General features: G+C 45.3%; 1 pseudogene across 1 annotated transcript; it reads left to right on the plus strand.

Moving 5' to 3' along the window:
- Positions 1 to 658: 658 nt before the first annotated feature.
- On the plus strand, positions 659 to 18,260 carry LOC146822371 (uncharacterized; annotated as a pseudogene). The gene is made up of 2 exons (XR_014963270.1): positions 659 to 847; positions 15,518 to 18,260. The product of XR_014963270.1 is annotated as an uncharacterized LOC146822371 (transcript).
- The last annotated feature ends 573 nt before the right edge of the window (positions 18,261 to 18,833 follow it).

Consider the following 18,833-nt stretch of genomic DNA (forward strand, 5'->3'; position numbering starts at 1 on the left):
ACTTCCGACCAGTAACAAGTAGCCTGTCTGGGGTCCATGTGTCAGGTTGGTTTGCGTCCTTCCATTTCTGGAGTGTAGCAGCAGTTTTACCATCTTTTTAGAGTTTCTTGCTGCTCAGACGGGTCTAATTTCTAATATTTATATGTCTCAATCGTCTTCATTGCTCGGTTTTGCTCGCAAGAAAGTGTCACTCGTAGTCATTGAAATGTCACTCATAATTGCACTGAAATTATGAAAATGTCACACACAGCAACCTGAACCCTTGGCAGCTATGCTTTACAGTCTGTAATCACAGCGCCAATGCTTGTTTGTAACCTCTTCTCACAGCCAGGAGTATTGGACTGTCCGTGGCAGAGCTGCAGCTGTGAGAGGGTAAAATATCCGCATCGGGAGCGCTCTCTGGGGTCTGTTTCCATCTTTTCTTGTCTCTGTTCCCCCCGAGCAGCCTCCGAACATATCTCTGTTTCTCTTTTAGAAATGACCCGGGGTCACTCACCCCTGTCAATCAGAGAGTGAGGGGGGCTGGGGGCGTGTTAGAAGATCTGCCTTAATGTATACATAATGACATCTAAACGCTAATTCCTGAATTGTTTTTTAATAACGACAAACTTTTTTGTAGGCTCCGCCCCTTATCCCTCCGTCCTGAAACCTCTTACCACCGGGTCGGGTGGGGGTGATTGGAAGGTGTGCTGAGGCTGCCCCCGTCTGACCCCTCCCCATGCCACACTTCTGACGTCACTGGTAATGGCAGGGGTGGGGCGACCACATAAGCCCTGGATGCCAGCCATGGAGTTACTTTCATCCCGAAGTGCTGCGTGAAGTGAGTGCGCCGTGTGATCTGCTGCAGGTGAGTTGTCGGTGTGGGAGGACTGGAGCCGGGGAAGGTACAGAGAGAGAGGGGTTTTGTTACCCCCTTCTGTCTGCGATGTAATTGTGGCGTAAGGGCCTGAGTAGCTGACTCTGGAGCTGGGAGACCAGGTTGGAGTTTCGGCGTCTGTTCCATCTCCTGTGATTCTGGGCGAATCGCTTACCCTCCCCCTAACAAAAATAAATGTACCCTTGTGTAATGTAACTGGTGCACGTGGCGGCTGGTATTAAGGGGCGGAGGAGGCGTTGCCTCACCTACGGAGTAAACTAATGGATTTCAAAGGGGGCGATAATGAATTGGCGCGGGGAGCGGAGCGGCGTTCCGGGCAGGGGGCAGGGGCGAGGGCAGGGGCGGGGGCAGGGCAGGGCTGACCGTGCCCTGAGTGCAGGGGGGTGGGGGGGTAACACTCGCCGCACTCCTCCTCATTTCAAGCCCGGGAGTGGCTCTCCCTTTAGTGTGTTTGGCCGCAGCTCCTCTTTCCGGGAAAGGGGGGGGGGGGGGGTTGTTGCCGGAAGAAGGCGCCCGCAGCCCTGGTTTCAAAGGACACGACACAGGTGCAGGGGAGCCTTGTCCCTTATCTGAACCCCAGGACTCGGCAGACCTGCTGTTAAAGGTCGGATCCGGAGTCCGGAGCCCCTCTCTGCACACGATCTACCCAGGAGCCCCTCACTGCACCCGAGAGCCCCTCACTGCACACGATCTGTTCAGGAGCCCCTCACTGCACACGAGAGCCCCTCACTGCACACGAGAGCCCCTCACTGCACCCGAGAGCCCCTCACTGCACACGATCTGTTCAGGAGCCCCTCACTCCACACGATCTGTTCGGGATCCCCTCACTGCACACGAGATCCCCCTCACTGCACACGAGAGCCCCTCACTGCACATGATCTACCCAGGAGCCCCTCACTGCACACGATCTGTTCAAGAGCCCCTCGCTGCACACATGATCTGCGCCAGAGTCGGAGCCCCTCCCTGTGCTATGACGTGCTCTCTCACTGCACAGAGTGCACGCACTGCCTGCTTCTAAGCCACACACTGTTCTCCTGCGGCTCTCACTGCACACATCCTCAGCGTGTAATCCCAAGAACCTCACTGCACACACAGTCTACTGCGGATCCTCTCACTGGACACATAATCCGGAGCCTCTCGCAGACCCCAGTGCACTGGCTGATCTGAAGCCTTTCATTGCACACACCGTCTGCCGAGTCCCGAGCCTCCCACTGTATCCACCTGCTGCTACTCCTTCCTCCAGGTCTCAATGCATGCATGTTTTACTCCCCAAGTCCCTCACTGCACACAGCGTCTACTCCCGGTCCGCTCACTGCACATATCTACCATCTGGGCTTCTAACTACCAAAGCGCACCTCTGCCCCTCTCCCTGCCCATACAAACTGTGGCACCACCCTGCCAGTGCCACAGCCACCTCAGCATGAACTGGCATCCCTCCCTGCACACCCCGTCATAACTCCCTGCGCATGCGGTGCCTCTCCCTTCAAACGCCAGCATCAGCCAGTGGCGTGTAAAGGAAGGGAGAGGCACCGACCTGTACGGAGGGGTCAGCCCCACAGGGCCCGCGCTGGTGATGGGGTCACTGGGGGTGCCCCTGTTGGCAAAGCTCTGGGACCGTTCCTGCAGCTCCTTAGACTGGTGGGGCCGTGCAGTTCCTGCAGTCACATATCGGCTAGAACCAAGCTGCATCCCGAAAAGCATTTGAGATCAGGCGATAGTCAGGGGTGGATATGAATGCGATCTGTGATTATGTCTAGATTAGAGTGTCCTGCGCAGGAAAGCATGACTTTTCTAGCTGTCCTGGGAAGGGTAGGAGACAATTCCTTTTTAGGTCTCGGCTAGCGATGGCTGCGCTTGCGCAGTCTCGCTCGCGAGAGATAATGACTTGGGAGAAGAGGGGCTTGAACCCGCCCCTCTTCTCCCCTGTTCTCCATTGGCTGGCCTAGTAAATGCTGGCCAGCCATTGGAGAAGAGGTCCCGTCACTCCAATCAGGCCCCGTCCTTTTCGGATCGGGGGGCGTGTTTTTTGCGAAAAGTCTCAGGGAGGAGACAACAGCAAAACACGCCCCCGAATCCGAAAAGGACGCTCCCTTTCTCCGAGGCATTTCTGCTGTGCCTCGGAGAAAGGCGGTGGTGTCTTCCGGTGCCCTGTTCCTGTTTACTTGTTATCACCGCCTGCTGACTCCTGGCGCTGAACCTTGGCCACCTTTCCAAAGGCGCCACATTGCATCGCTGGGCCGTGTATGAGAGCGCCACACCTGGCACGAATTTCTGTGACACGGGGGCATGTTCGCCATAACAATATCGGAGGCCATCTCTGGCCCTAGGTTCACACAAGGCTCTTAGCTGTCATTCATCATGGTAGACTACGTCACTCGAGCATAGGCACTTGCTTTCCTCCCCCACCCCCCTCTCCAGATCAAGCCTCTCACCAGCGTTGTTCACTGCAGGCAGTCACTCGGTGCCACTCAGTACCGTCTTTCTCTCTCGCTGCAGCTAGCCACGCACACGAACAGTCCCTCATCTCTTTAAAAAAGACACAAAGTCATTCCTTGCCCACAGCCATTCTTTGCAGTCACTCACTACAGTTACGATTAACTCTAACACACTGCATCCTCCGTGTTCGCAGTCGATACAATCACTGATAAGGCGCATTCGCACCTTGAGGGCAGTCACGACCCCAGACACAGTCAACTGACAAATATAAACTGATTCCCTGCTGACACGCTTGGTCGGTCACTACAGACAGCCACTCACCACAGTCACTGTCTCGCTGTGGACACCTACTCACCTTAGACAACACCGCCCTCGGCGGTCTTTCATCCGGGGCAGTCTCATTCTATTTGTAGCTGTTGATCACACGCAGCCTTATCACGGCAGCACGTCATCACTGGCATTCCAACACCTCAGATTCAGCCACTGGCGACTGACTCTCGCAGGGGACGTAGAGCCACTCTCTACCTATATGGTTACCACAGACACTGTTACTCTCTGCAGACAGAATCATTCACTGATGATATTGGACTTCATTGCAGACTAAGTCACTTTCTGTAGAAACGCGCTTGAAGCAGAGACCGTCTCTGCAGCCACCCTCTCACTGCAAGGAGCAGAACACGTCCGAACAGTCACATCGCAGATAGCCATACACATTCCGGGCTAAAGCTTTACTGGCAGTGAATAAAAAAACATTTAGATGCACACATCATTCACAAAATCTACTCGATAAACAAAACAATACATTAACTGTTTTAAAATTAAGACACACACTCACGAGACCCCGTTTCACAGAAACTGCAAAGAAACATTGGTTAACCCAGCATGTGTGCAGCCAGACAGCCATTCACCAAGAACACAGTTGCGTACCAAACACAGTCACCCACTTAATCTCACCGTCTCTCTCCCGAGACGGTCACTCGCTGAAGACAGTCACTCACCCGCTCTAGACAGCTACTCACCGCAAGCAGGCACTCGCAGCAGAGAGGGGTTCGCTTTAGATACGGTCACTCGGCAGACAGAATCACCCACCAGGCACTCTGTCGCTCACCACAGAGTGCAGCGAAGGTTGTCGGGTGGGGATCTCCCGCCTGTTCAAGAGAGGTCTCTGGCCATATTTTACTGTTTTACATGTAAACTTACTGCTCCTGAAGACGAAGGAGGGGACAGGGAGGGACCAACGCGGGAAAGGGAGGGGTAGGGACAGAAAGCAGATAGCGAGACAGAAATGAAGGGCAAAACAGGGGAAGCGTGGAAAACGGGATGTAGGCAGGGAGAACTCCTACTTTCAAGAAGCATAGTCGAGCGTAGGGTTGTGAAAGTTGGAGATGGGAAGATTGATAAAATGAGGAAGAAAGTCAATATGATCTTTTACGGGAGGAATGAGAATACAAGCAGTGGGACACCCTCCTCTTCCCGCCCCTCAGTGAGTCTGCAATGAGCTCACGCACGTAACAAGCATTTACAATGCAATGGTCTCGGCATTGGTAAAGTTAGAGCTATTGGCATTGCTCATGACATTATTTTTGATTGTTTTTGTTTTTAAAACATTTAAAGAAACTGCATTGTTATTTACAATGTCAATAGCTTAATCACTCTCAAATGCGCGACCTATTGCATTTGCACCCACACACAGAGCCACCTACACACACACACTGATTAAGCTATTGACATTGCAAACAACAATGCCGTTTCTCAACATGTTTTAAAAACAAAAACATAAACAAAAATAATGTCATGAGCAATGCCAATAGCTCTAACTTTAACAATGCCGAGACCGTTGCATTGTAAATGCTTGTTTACTAAGGGGCGGGTCTTCAGATTTCATTCCCACTTGGATCAAAGCATCATCTCTGAAAGTGTGTAAGGTTTTCATTTGGATGACTCAATCTGTGACATTGTGATACATAATGGCAAGATTGGGGGGGTGGGGGCGGGGGGGGGGGTCACACTTATACCTATCCTGTAGAAGTCTTGCAACATTACACAGGCAGTCCTAGAAGCATTATTAGGGAATGAAGTGCCCTTTGGAGCATGTGGAAAACTCAATAATACTGAATCCTTCCTGCACCAGAGACTTCTATCTAAACATCCTACAGAAATAGTCTGCGGCAGCTTGAAAGGAACACCCTGTAGTTGGCATTTTGTGATTTCTGATACAAAGCGCACAGCATAAGAACAATTTAACTTGTTCTGCTGCATCTCTGGAGAGGTTTGTAACATTAGCTCTTTCTGAGTTTCTTAGCTTCTGTAGGACTTTCTACATTTAGTGTATTCACTTGCTTTACATGTGATTACTTTCCAACGACAATCCTCCCTCAATGCCGCGGGGCACAGACCATATCTCTGTGGTGCCATTTCAAGCACCGCTCTCTTGCAAGATGCAGCTGTAATATAGAATCCAGGGCATAGGGTAGAGAAGACCAGCACAACACAAAGGACAGACTTCAAGGCCCAGAGGGGCATTTACAGCCTGACAGCCACAAGTCATGATGTTGTGAAGCAACAGATGGCCTCACCAACCTATCTACTCTAAGCAGGATTTATTTGGACACATTTACATTACTATGTTCGCTTTACTCTGTGCACTTTTAAAAAGCCCATTTCAATGCACCGCATAAACACACTATCCAGCCATACGTGCACCTTTATTTAATTACCCCTCCCGGTACATTTGAAGTAACCATTCCTCAAACCTGCCTTATCTTAGTGTGCAGTGCACCAGGCTCTTGTAGGACCGTGGCTTATCAGCTTCCAAATGAGGGTACTGAGCCTCTAACCCAGACTCACCACCACTTAGACCCATTGTGTGATCCTGGCAAGTGTTTTATTTTTCTGGTCCTCCATTTCCTAATGTTGCAAGATTAGTAGTGCTTAAAGGTTAACTCATTTTAATAAGAGCTACCTAAAACAACAGTAAGTTGCAAAACAGCACAGGAGCACTGTTAGTAACCCTAACTTTAATAGTGTTTGCAGGGGGTAGTAGGGACAAGAAAAGCTTTCAGAGACTTCCCTGTTATTGTTGTAAATTAGGTAAAATGTGGGATATTGAAATGGCTGCAAGCACGCCTGTTGTCAGTCACACCAGAGCTATAGCCAGGGCCACTGGAATTATGTGGCAAGAGCGGACACAATTATGTGGCAAGGTTGAGTAAATTATGCAGCAAGAAAAAGCAAATTCATGTAACATAATGCCGCACATTTTATAATTGTATTCATTATTTCATCATTTTTAAGCTTGGTGACACCCTGTGGGCATTGGTTGCAACTCATTAGTATCGGTTGAACATCCAAATACAGCAATAAGCAACAGAAAGGAGACCAGTCCAGCTTTGCAAAGAGGCTTCCACTGCGCAGCAAAACGCATCGTTGCATTTTTAGTAATTTTTTATACCGTTTGAGCTAGAAACAAATGTTGTTTTTGTTAAAATCTGGGTATTATGAAGCAGATGATGGATTATGCGGCAGATGCAGCAAATGTATATTAAGTGAAAATCGCGGCAGACGTTCAATCACATAATTCCAGTGGCCCTGGCTATAGGCTCTGTGACGGCGTGAGGTCGCATCACGTAGCAGATGTTAATGGATGGCTTTTGTCCTGACTTAAAGAAACTCCCTCAGTCTAGCGCCCCAGTGCTGCTTTTAATTCATGCTTGGCGCTATACAGAACAGTATGTAAAGCCTCTCATAGTTTCAAGTGCAAGATTTTGGTGATACCGTATCGCAGACAGTAAGGCTTAGGTTTTTAGTTTGTGGTAAATATATCCCTGCAATCCTGCCTTCTAGTAAACTTGCCCCTTCTGTTTTCTTTTTCTGGCCTCCGATTCCTGGGTGCTTGTGAAGGAATAAATGCAGAGCCATAGGGGGGAGAAAAGAGCGTAGTGCAGGCACTGGTTTAGAAATGAGAGGCGCGTGAAAATGAAAGCAATAGGGGTGGGCCTGTGGGATGCGCGGCAGCCCTACAGGGAAAGTAAGGGCGTTGATGTAGACTTGGTTGAGACAGTAGAGATGGAGCCATCAAGCACAAACGACAAGCAACGTGTGAAGGGAGGGGCCCAAGAACTGCATGACAAAAGAAATCCGAGTACTTTACTGCAAGCGTGGGGGAGGGGAGGAGAGCGACCTGGGTTCAGCACGAGAGGCCCAAGGGTGGAGGGCAGGATCAGAAGGGTGAATAAAGTTAGTCTGGTAAAAGCAAGAAGCAGAGAAGCCAGTCTCCTACTTGCCACTGCTGGGAGTGTTCAAAGCTCCGTGTCCGCCCCGTGATCTAAAGGAAATACTACAGACCATTCGCTCTTGAATGTGCTGGTTTAGAAAATTCCGAGCTGCTCAAACTTCAAGCTGTGCTTTTTACATTGTGAACACACTGCACTTAATTGAAAAAGGTCTCAGATCTTTTGTGTAGTTACGTGGTTTACCCCGCACGCACAAGAGACCGAGCTCGAATTTTTAAACTCCCGGTGCACTCTCGTCACTGTGATTTCCTGAGTATTAGATCCAAAAGCTGTGTCCCATGTACTATAAGCGGTAAAGAATCCCCGCCTGCATCACACCTCACAATTTACTACAGTCGGTACCTGTGGTGAGCAGAGACATTTATCACTCATTTCACCTGGCTTCGCTCGATAGCCCAGGCGGGCTCCATAATCGAAAACAGGCTCTCTGCATCCTGCTGTAAATTGTGTCATGTGTGCGTGGGTTACATGATTACACTGTGGACGACACACACTGCCAATTTGAAGAGGTCTCAGTTCAGCATAATTTACTGCCTACTTGTCCTTCGGACAAAACAGTAATGGAAACTTCTTGCACTTGCAATAAATCTTAATGTCTCGGGCGATATGAATTACCCACCCCTGCATTTTGCCACCTCTGTGCATTATGATTTTATTTTTCCTCACTGAGTGAGGTTTACTGGGCGGGGTGAGACTGTAGTCATAGCCAGCAGGGGAGGAGTGATTGGGGCATTCAAGTGCGCATGATGATGTGGCCGGCCATCTTTGGTGACAGACGCGTTGTGATTGGCTTAGGGGAGCCTGTGTGTACTTCCTGCTTCCGGGAGGAACAGACTAGGACGGAGCTTGACTGAGGTGGCGGCCGGCAGCCAGATAAGTATTGTTATTGATTTTTCTACCCCCGCCCACCCGTACTTTTCGGTGGCAGCTGCCACTGCATTTTTGCATTAAAAAATCTTTCCCTCTGAAATACCTTATGAATGAAGCTAGATGTGCTTGGAGGATGTGTACAAGGAGGGGAAGCATGCATGGGTCATTCCTGGATGTAAAACAAGAAACAGAACTACTTAAAAGCATCAGAAAGCACCCTATACCTGGCACTAACCTTTGGAGACACCTTTCAAATCTGCATATGGTTGATTTATCTGACAGGTCTGCAGGTCTTGGGTAGTGAGCTGCAATCTGCCTCCATCTCTGGCAAACTGTATCTTTACAAACCCAGGTCTGTTTAGGATCGAGCGAGAGATATCTGTATATAAATTAGTATTGCGTCACCCATGTTTTTTTTGGGGGGGGGGTTCCCAACACCTTTCCTGTTGCGCACTCCACCACTGTTATGGCATAGAAGCATTTCAACCCCTTAGCTGCTGAGGCTTTTCTGCCCCAGTGATTGGCTCTTTTGTTATATTTGGGGTAATTTGCGCTTACTCCTTCATAACTCTTTTTTTCCACATAAAGTATTCATGCCAAATATGCTTCCTTTTTTTCCACATTATCCTCTGGATCATAAAGATACTCAGGGTTTGAACATTCCTCTCAAGTCCACTGTAAAAATAGCCAAAATACAGATGCTTTTTGGTTTCTGGGGGAGCAGGGGAATGGGGGAATGTGTTGGATAAGAAAACACTGTTTTGTCTCAAAATGGCATCCATTAAATATTTCATATTTCAACTTCCAGGAACAAGCCGTGTTGTATCAAAAACATTTTTACCACAGCTTTTGTATTTTTCAAAGAGCTAATCAATTTCCCTAATCTTTGTGGTTTTAAACAACTTGCATTTTGGGATGGAAACAGATTTTAAAAACATGGGTGATCTTGGAAAGCTATATATTTCTGAAAAGAAGAATTTTGATTTTTTTTTTTTTTGTATTTCTTTATTGATTTTTTTTACAAATTAACAACCAAGATGTTTGCACATCATTCAAGAGGGAGTTACGAAGGCGTCTAAAAATAAAACAGTCCATGTACGAAATGTCCCCCCTCCCATGGGCCCTCCACCAAGGACGCAACATGCCTATATGGGAACAGGTCCCCCCTGGTTTATTAGTTATGCCGGTGTAGTGTACATTGTACTAGTTTCTCCCGGGTGAGCGGTAGCGCCATGCCCAGCACGTGGGTGATACCGTCTGTATGTCTTCAGTGTCTAGTAGTATGCCTTGGGTAAGATCTGAGTGTGTAATATTCCCTCCAGCAGCGCCCGCTCTGGGCGCAGGTAAGGTATCAGGGCATCCGAGTGGTACCAGCGATATGTGTGGTGGCATTGGGCTGCTAAGTAGTAAAGTTGTAAATCCAGGACTCCAAGGCCTCCTCGTTCCAGGGGAAGTGTGAGTGTATCCCACCGAATATAGGGGCGAGCTCCCGCCCAGATCAGTCTTATTAGGATTCTGCAGAGTGCATGGAAGAAGAGTTGTAACCGGGGTACAGGGATGTTAGTGAAGAGGTACAAGAAAGGGCCAGGACAATCCTTTTTAGGTTTTGCAGACCTGCGTTGCAGCTCTGCAAGGCTTCTTGTAATCAAGCTGATTTCAGAAGTGGAGTGTAGGCTCCGCCCCTTCTTTTCATTGACTTGCGTCATAGTTCATGCTAAACGCTGGCTTTCAATTGTGAGGCTTTTTAGTCCCTCCTTATTACCGCCCTGTCTCCTTGTAGCCCCACCCACCCGGACTGGATCTTTCACATGTGGGTAAGCACTCATTATTTTTTTTTTTAATTGTGTAATGCTTTTTATTATTTATTTACTTTCTTTTCACCGTGGCCATGTTAAGCTAAAGCGCGGGTGCCGCGATTGTTGAAAAAGTGAACAAATAGATGTTTTTCTATTTGTTTACTTTTGCTACAATCGCGGCACCCGCGCTTTACTTTAACATGGTTAAAGGTAAAGCGCGGCTGCCACGATTGTAGCAAAAGTAAACAAATAGAAAAAAAATGCCAGGCCACTTTTTTTTCTATTTATTTACTCTTGTTTACAATGCCATAGGTTGCAAACTCACAATTGCGACACCTATAGCATTGTAAATGCTTGTTTCTTTTGCCTACATCTCACCACAGAGCAACGTGCACCTAACCAATGTACAGTGGTAGGATTTGATTTTGCTAAAAACTTTCTACTACTCCTCCTCACCCCACACCCCACTTTGTTAAAGACTTCTGCTTTTCCCAAGCTTGACTTCCCACTCTGACTCTCTACCTGCAGTAGTGCCCGCCCCAGTTTGCCTAGTACCTCTATGCCCCCGCATATATTAGCCCTCCTTACCCCTTTTCCCCATGTTATAGAAAACCACCCACCAGACCTCCAAACCAAAATTATTTTTCCTAACTGGCCCTTCACTTTTCATCACAATGTTCTACCCATGGCCTGACAACTGCCTCCATTTCCCCTCCAAACCCCCTGGTTACCCCGCTGTCATCTTCTCACAATCGCCAGCCCAAATTTTGCAGCCTTTTGGTGGCTTAAACCCGTGCCATTCTCTGGCATCCTACAGACGGCGTTAAGCAGGCTCTAAAATATTCATAGGCCAGAAGCAGGCCGCCTATGTGATCTCCAGAGCTGATGTCACCCGACATCACTCTGAATACGGAGGCGTTAGCCTTAGCTCTGTGCTGCTTCTATTGGTTCAATAAAAGATTCCCAGGACGGCGGATCTTATTTTGCCACGCTCCTTGTAAAACGCCTGACTGTGTTCATGGTGGCAGCGGCGGGCCCCAGGGGCCACGGTCTGTCCAGATGCTTCAATTGCTGTTTCATGCGTCGCTATTTATACTTGGTTTTAGTATTCGAACCTTCCAGGCTTACATGCGAGACGAGATAGCTTCTACTCCCAAACGTTTTTTTAATTTTTGGGGATGTGTGAGGTTTTCCCTCATGTGACTGAAGAAATGAAGTCCGATCTTGCCATAGAATGATGAACCATTTACTTTATTGAAAGTCAAGAGGTTAGGTTTGGACAATTGTCCTCGTCACTTGATGTATATTGGTCAGACTTTGCTACCAATTAAGGTGCAGGTCAGTCAACATCACAGTAGAATAAGATGCGGAGTACTGAACTCACCCTTGGTAACACACATTCGGACAATGGGCCACACTGCTGATGAGATCAAATGGCAGGTGATCGACATGGCCACCATACCGGAAAGAGGTGATAATATTAACGAGATTCTCCGAAGACTAGAATGCCGCTGGATAGAACGGGGGGATTCTATTACCCATGGACTCAATACCGTTGAAGAATTGTGTGGTTTTGTGACCACTCTGAGCAATTAGATACACGTACCAGGTGGACAATTCCAAATCCTCATGTACCTCCCCCTCTCTCTCTCCCTTTTTTGCCCTTTTTCTTCCCCTCTTCCCTGATATGGATCCAACAATGTGGCAGAAGATTTACGATCTGATAAGCATGGCTCATACTTGGTGTTCACAACCTGCCTAAAAATAGCTGTACGCTGATACGCAATATGTAAATTATGACAACAGCAACATGATAAGCCTTCTCTGGTCAAATGCTGTGAACACAATATTGTAGCGGAAGATTCACCGTCTGAGAAGCATTGCAAATACTAATTGTATACAACCTGCTTATAAACAAAGTACCCAAGTATTTGAAATATGCAAAATTGTGATTAAGAAAGCACACTGTCATGATCATATGAAAACTCTATGACGATGTTTTAAACATGTATATGTTTTGTAATCTACAACTAAACATAGTGTTTCTTTTGATTTTATAAGACCTATGGGCCCCACGCCTCCCCCTACTATTTTACCACAGCTCCGTCTATCCAGACAAAACTCTTTTATACAAATATTGTCTTATGGGTCAAGACTTTTTTACTATAAACTCTACTCCTTTTTCTATGCTTCCTCATTCTGGGTTCCATATAGAATTTATCCCATTCCCACACCGCAATGGACATCATAGGCAACCTACACAGATACCCAAATGATGGCCAGGCCTGCCTTCTAGTCCTCCTGGACATATTGGCTGCCTTTGACACTGTCCGCCATGACACCCTCATAAGCATCCTCGCACAGCGTGCAGGCATCAATGAAAAGGTTTGTTAAAAACTCAACTTTGTAAAATGAACCTTCTGTAGAGTTGTCATACGCTAAATCCCTTCGGGTACTTTTCTATTAGTGGCGAGCCGTGTGTGACACTTGAGGAGGAAGGAATAACCAGCACTCTTGGCAGGCAGCTTGCCTTCTCAAAATACTTGCATTTTTAATAAGACAATAATCTAGTCATTCAATACATATCAATAACACATGCCTTCCTAGCTAGAGCATTTTTTTAAAATATATATTTTTTTATATTAAAGTGAGTTTAATTTTGGATATGATTATTAGCATCAAAAAGATGCCTGCTCTTCTTTTGGAAGCATAGTGATAATGCTTTCTAATTTATAAATTAGGCTCATCCAACAAAGGTTGATGAGGGCCAGACTACACACCCACTCTGGTTCCCATTTTCATTAGCGCATGTAAATAAGATTCAGGTGGATCTTGTGAAAACCTGACATGGCTCCACCCTCAAAGGCTTTACTGACCAGGTAGGTTTACACGATGACTCCATGTCATTGAGAATGTGATTCACCAGCGCTGGGTTTTTCTTTTACAATGTCCTCCCTTTGAAGCAATACCCACTGCCCCTTCTCCCCAGAGCATTTTCTTTGTCTCCTTCACCTAAAGCACTCTGCTTGCCTAGCCTTTCCCTCCTCTAGGGCACAAGCCTTTGCCCCCTCTCCTAGGCGCACCAAGGCATTCTATGCATCTCTATGACCAAGGGTGACCAACTGGCATTGGTGTAAATTTAGGACGATGAGAGTAAAAATTCAGGACACTTCTTTACTTCCTCCTAATGGGTTCACGCAGAGATACATCACTTTGTTTTTTCCGCAGCTGTATGTGCTCACTATCCCTGCCTCCCTGCAATATGCTAGCTCTCACCAGTCTTCTTCGCTTCCACTGTGTCTGTTGCATGCACCCCTAGTCTCTGTGCCTTGATGGGTGTTCATCCAGTGTGTGTCCAACCCCAAATGTACGCCCTTTGGTTTATGTATCGCTGCCTTCATAACCTGTAATTCCTGTGTCTGCTTCAGCTCACATTGTCTCACTGTAGCCCTGCTCATCGCGTCTCTGCTCCCCATGCCAATGCATCCAGTGCTTCCCCAGTCTGTCTCCATGCTCATCCTATGATTACAACCTCCAGCTATGTTTTATTAGTCTGTGCACAAACCTACTAGTTACAACCTGGAATTTTCTCTTTATTCTGCTTGTTGTGGGCCCCTAGGGATAATTGCACCATATTCATAGCAGCCACCCAATGGGGTGTTAAAAACCAGGTAAAATTAGCACCCGCATACTGCTTAACGTTATTAAATACCCACAAATAAAATAATCAGTTGACTTTTATTCTCTTGGGTCCGATATGTCCATACCCGGTATTTCCATTTATGTAATAAAGCATTCTTGTTGTGTCCTTAATAACTGCATAGTATTCATTTGCTAAAACAAATCCAGGATTGCTTGATACTGTATCCCAGTAAGCCCTATACACCAGAAACACAATCGGTACGCTTGCTTATAAATTAATTGTATAACACACAATTGCCATCAGTTCCATCCACTACTAAACACATAAGTAAAAAAATTTATATTTACATTAATAGCTCCAACTCTAACAAATGCAAGACCTATTGCGTTGCAAATGCTTGTTCTTTCTTGATGTTGTGCAGCATTGGGAAAGCCTATATGTCTAAAAGGTGAGACTTCTTGACTTTGCCAATGTGTGTTTATTGTGGTTGTAAACATCCTTTTTCTTGTGTAGCTCTGGTCTGAGCCTCTGATCTCTGGAGTTACACTATGTGAAAGATGCTCAGATTATTGTCTGGGTGAAGTTTACTGCCACATCAAGTTGGCATTTAAAGCTATTTGCCATGCCTAAAACTTCCCTTTTATTACATATAAGTCACCCCTAAGGAAGGCCCTTGGTAACCCAAAGGGCAGGACGCTATGTGAGTAAAAGGCAGAACATATACTTCTATGTTTTACATGACCTGGTAGTGACAAACAGCTAAATTACTTTTTCACTGCTGTAAGGCCTACTCCTCTCGTTGGCTAGAACAGGGAAATCCGTAGAATACCTTTAAGCTGTAATTCCTGATTGGAAAGAAGTAGCCTTTTCATGTTTCATATCTTTGCAATGGTAATGATCAATCCTATTTACTGGTAAGGTCTGATTTAACATTACTACTTTAGAAAAGCTACTTTTAGGAAGTTGACATTTCTCTGCTTGTACTGCTCTTTGTGCCTTACAGCCTGTCTCTAATACACGTCTGGGCTAGGTGACCAACCGCTTTGTGTATTCCTTCTAGAGAACTACAGACACTGCATGGGTTGGGTATGATTTAGCACTTATCTGGATCCCGATGGGTCTTTCAGGGCAGATGGGAGGAAGGGGCCCACTCTTACCCCTCACAGGGTAGTAGACTGACCCCATTCAAAGGAATGATGACTCCCTTTGGTAGTCTGGAGTGAGTGCTGGGATTGGAAGAGATACTAGTGCCCTTCAAAACCACTCTTTGAAGTTTCCCTCACATCAAAGGCACATTTGGCCCCATCAAATCCGACACTTATAGATCTTCACAGAACCGCTGTCAAAAAAACTGTGGTACTGCTGCACAAAAGACTCAACTGAAGTCTTGGTTACTCCTTGAGTATCCACTCCGCGATAGAAAGGCGTCAGGGAAGGATCGTATGCCCTTGCTCTGCCTATTGCATTTTTACATTGAAAGTGTAATTTAGAATTTCTTCAGCGCACTTGTCTATGTGGTCAATTAAATGTCTCATGAAATGCCAATAGATTTTCGTGATGGACCCACCATTTAAGCTTATCCCGTGTTTTTTTTCTCCAACAGGTGCAATAAATGCAGTAATGAACAAAAAAGCTGACTGCATTAAACATTACTTGTGTAGGAAGTGATGTAAATTAATGCACCTTAATTTCTTCCCTTGAAGGCTAATGTCTCGCCAAAGTCTTTTTCTACAGCAGAAAACCCAAACTGCCCAATGTGGTCTGTACTTGGCTCTTAGGGATCACCTGATATACATTGATGAAATAACACACTGACTTACGGAAGCAAGTCTGATAAGGTTCTCATTACAAAGGAAGAGATAACCTGGATCAGAAAGAACACACAGAAGAGAAACCGTATGAATATCTAGAAAGTGACAACACATTTATTAGGGAGAGAAAGAGCAAGTGCAACATCAGAAGATCATACTGGAGAAGAACCATATTGATTGACTGACTGTGGAAAAGTTTTCTTTGCATTGAAAGACCGAATGCAGAATCAGAGTGTCTACTTAGAGGAGAAACCATATAAATGTACAGAATGTAATAAAGTGTTCCATAGGAAGAAGACTCTAAGGCAGCATCAACAAACCCATACCAGGGAGGAGCCGTATCAATGTACAGAATGGTACAAAGCATTTATAACAATTGGGCAGCTAAAACGACAACTGGAACTCCACAATAGGGAGAAATTATATAAATGTACAGGATGTGACCAAGCATTTGTAGCAAATGGACAGCTAAAACAACATCACAAAATTCACACTGGGGAGAAACCATATAAATGTACAGAATGTGACAAAGCATTTGTAGCAAATGGACAGCTAAAACGACATCACAAAATTCACACTGGGGAGAAACCATATAAATGTACAGAATGTGACAAGGCATTCATTAGAAAGTCCCATCTAATTAAACATCAGAAAATACACACTGGGGAGAAACCATATAAATGTACAGAATGTGACAAAGCATTTGTAACAAATGGACAGCTAAAACGACATCACAAAATCCACACTGGGGAGAAAACATATAAATGTACAGAATGTGATAAGGCATTTATAACACTTGGAGAGCTAAAGCAACACCAGAAAACCCACACTGGAGAGAGATCATATCAATGTACAGAATGTGACAAAGCATTTATAAGAAATGGAGAGCTAACGCGACATCATAAAATCCACACTGGGGAGAAACCATATAAATGCACAGAATGTGATAAAGCATTTATAAGAAATGGAGCACTAAAGCAACATCATAAAATCCACACTGGGGAGAAACCATATAAATGCACAGAATGTGATCAAGCATTTATAAGAAATGGAGAACTAAAGCAACATCAGAAAGTCCACACTGGGGAGAAACCATATCAATGTACAGAATGTGACAAAGCATTTACAACAAATGGACAGCTGAAGCAACATCAAAATATCCACTCTGGGGAGAAACCATATCATTGTACAGAATGTGATAAAGCATTTACAACAAATGGACAGCTGAAGCGACATCAAAATATCCACTCTGGGGAGAAACCATATAAATGTACAGAATGTGACAAAGCATTTATAACAAATACAGAGCTAAAGCACCATCAGAAAATCCACACTGGGGAGAAACCATACCAATGTACAGAATGTGACAAGGCATTCATTAGAAAGTCACAGCTAATGGAACATCAGAAAGTCCACACTGGGGAGAAACCATATCAATGTACAGATTGTGACAAAGCATTTATAACAAATGGACAGCTGAAGCGACATCAAAATATCCACTCTGGGGAGAAACCATATCATTGTACAGAATGTGAAAAGGCATGCATAACAAATGGAGAACTAACGCGACATCAGAAAATCCACACTGGGGAGAAACCATATAAATGTACAGAATGTGAAAAAGCATTTTTGACAAATGGAGATCTAACGCGACATCAGAAAATCCACACTGGGGAGAAACCATATAAATGTACAGAATGTGACAAAGCATTTATAAGAAATGGAAAGCTAACGCGACATCAGAAAATCCACACTGGGGAGTAATAATATCAGTGTACAGAATGTGGCAAAGCATTTATCAAATATAGACAGCTAAAGGAACAGAGAGTTCACACTGCGGAGAAACTGTACGAATGCACTGAATGTGAAAAAACATTTATAACCAATGGAGAGCTGAAGCAACATTTAGAAAATCCCCATCGGAGAGAGACCATTCAACTGCACTGAATGTGAGAAGTCATTTATTAGAAAGTCGCATCTTATGCAACATCAGATAATCCATGTAGGAGAGAAACCTTATGAAAGTACATAATGCAACAAAACATTTATTACTAGGCAAAGATAAATACTACATCAGAAATTCCACACTGGTGAGAAACTATATGGCTGTACTGAATGTGACTTAGCAATTATTACAAAGCAAAGTTTAAAAATACATCAGAATGTTTCACACATGAAAGAAACCATATAATTGTACAAAATGTGACAACACCTTTATTCCAAATGGAGGGTGACCATTCAACTACACGGCATGTGACACAGTATTTATTATAAAGGGAGAGGTAAAGCAATATCGGCGTCTACACTGGAGAGAAACCACATGAATGTATAGAATGTGACAAGGGATTTATTACAAAGCAAAATGTAATACAAGATCAGGAAGTTCACGCAGGGGAGAAAACCTATGTATGTACTGAATACCACAAAGCATTCATAATAAATGGAAAACTGAAGTGACATCCGAAAGTCTACATGGCAAGAAATCCAATGTATGTACAGAGTTTAATAAAGTCTTCCACAGGAAGAATAAGCTAATGCAGTATAAACAAATCTACACTAGGGAGAAACCCTTTTAATGAATAAAATGTGAGAAGGGATCCATTACAAAACAAAATGTATATCAGAATGTTCACACAGGAGAGAAACTCTATAAATGTATTGAATGTTACCATGCATTCATAAATGGAGAGCTAACCCGACATCAAAAGTCGACCGCACTGAATATAGCAAGGCATTTATTGGCAAGGGACAGTTAAAACCGCATCATCAGAAAGTCCCCACTGAGAAAAATCTATATGTATGTACAAACTCAATCAATCAATGGGTATTAAGTGCAGCAAATCATCAGTGAGGTTCTCAAGGCGCTGGGGAGGAGTTGTTGTCCGGAGGGGCCTATCAGTTGAACAACCAGGTCTTGAGACCTTTCCAGATTCAGTGATCAGGCAGATCTCCGGTGCAGGGGGAGTTCATTCCAGGTCTTTGCAGCCAGGTGGGAGTAAGAGTGACCTCTGTGTCAGGTGCTTTAGACTCTAGGAGTTTAAGCGTGGAAGAGGGAAGTGGAATGCAGGTGTCTGGTGGGGAGCCATGGAAAGATGTTGCGGCGCATGC

Source organism: Triturus cristatus, chromosome 6 (genome assembly GCF_964204655.1).
Source record: "Triturus cristatus chromosome 6, aTriCri1.1, whole genome shotgun sequence".
NCBI classification, from domain to species: Eukaryota; Metazoa; Chordata; class Amphibia; order Caudata; family Salamandridae; genus Triturus; species Triturus cristatus.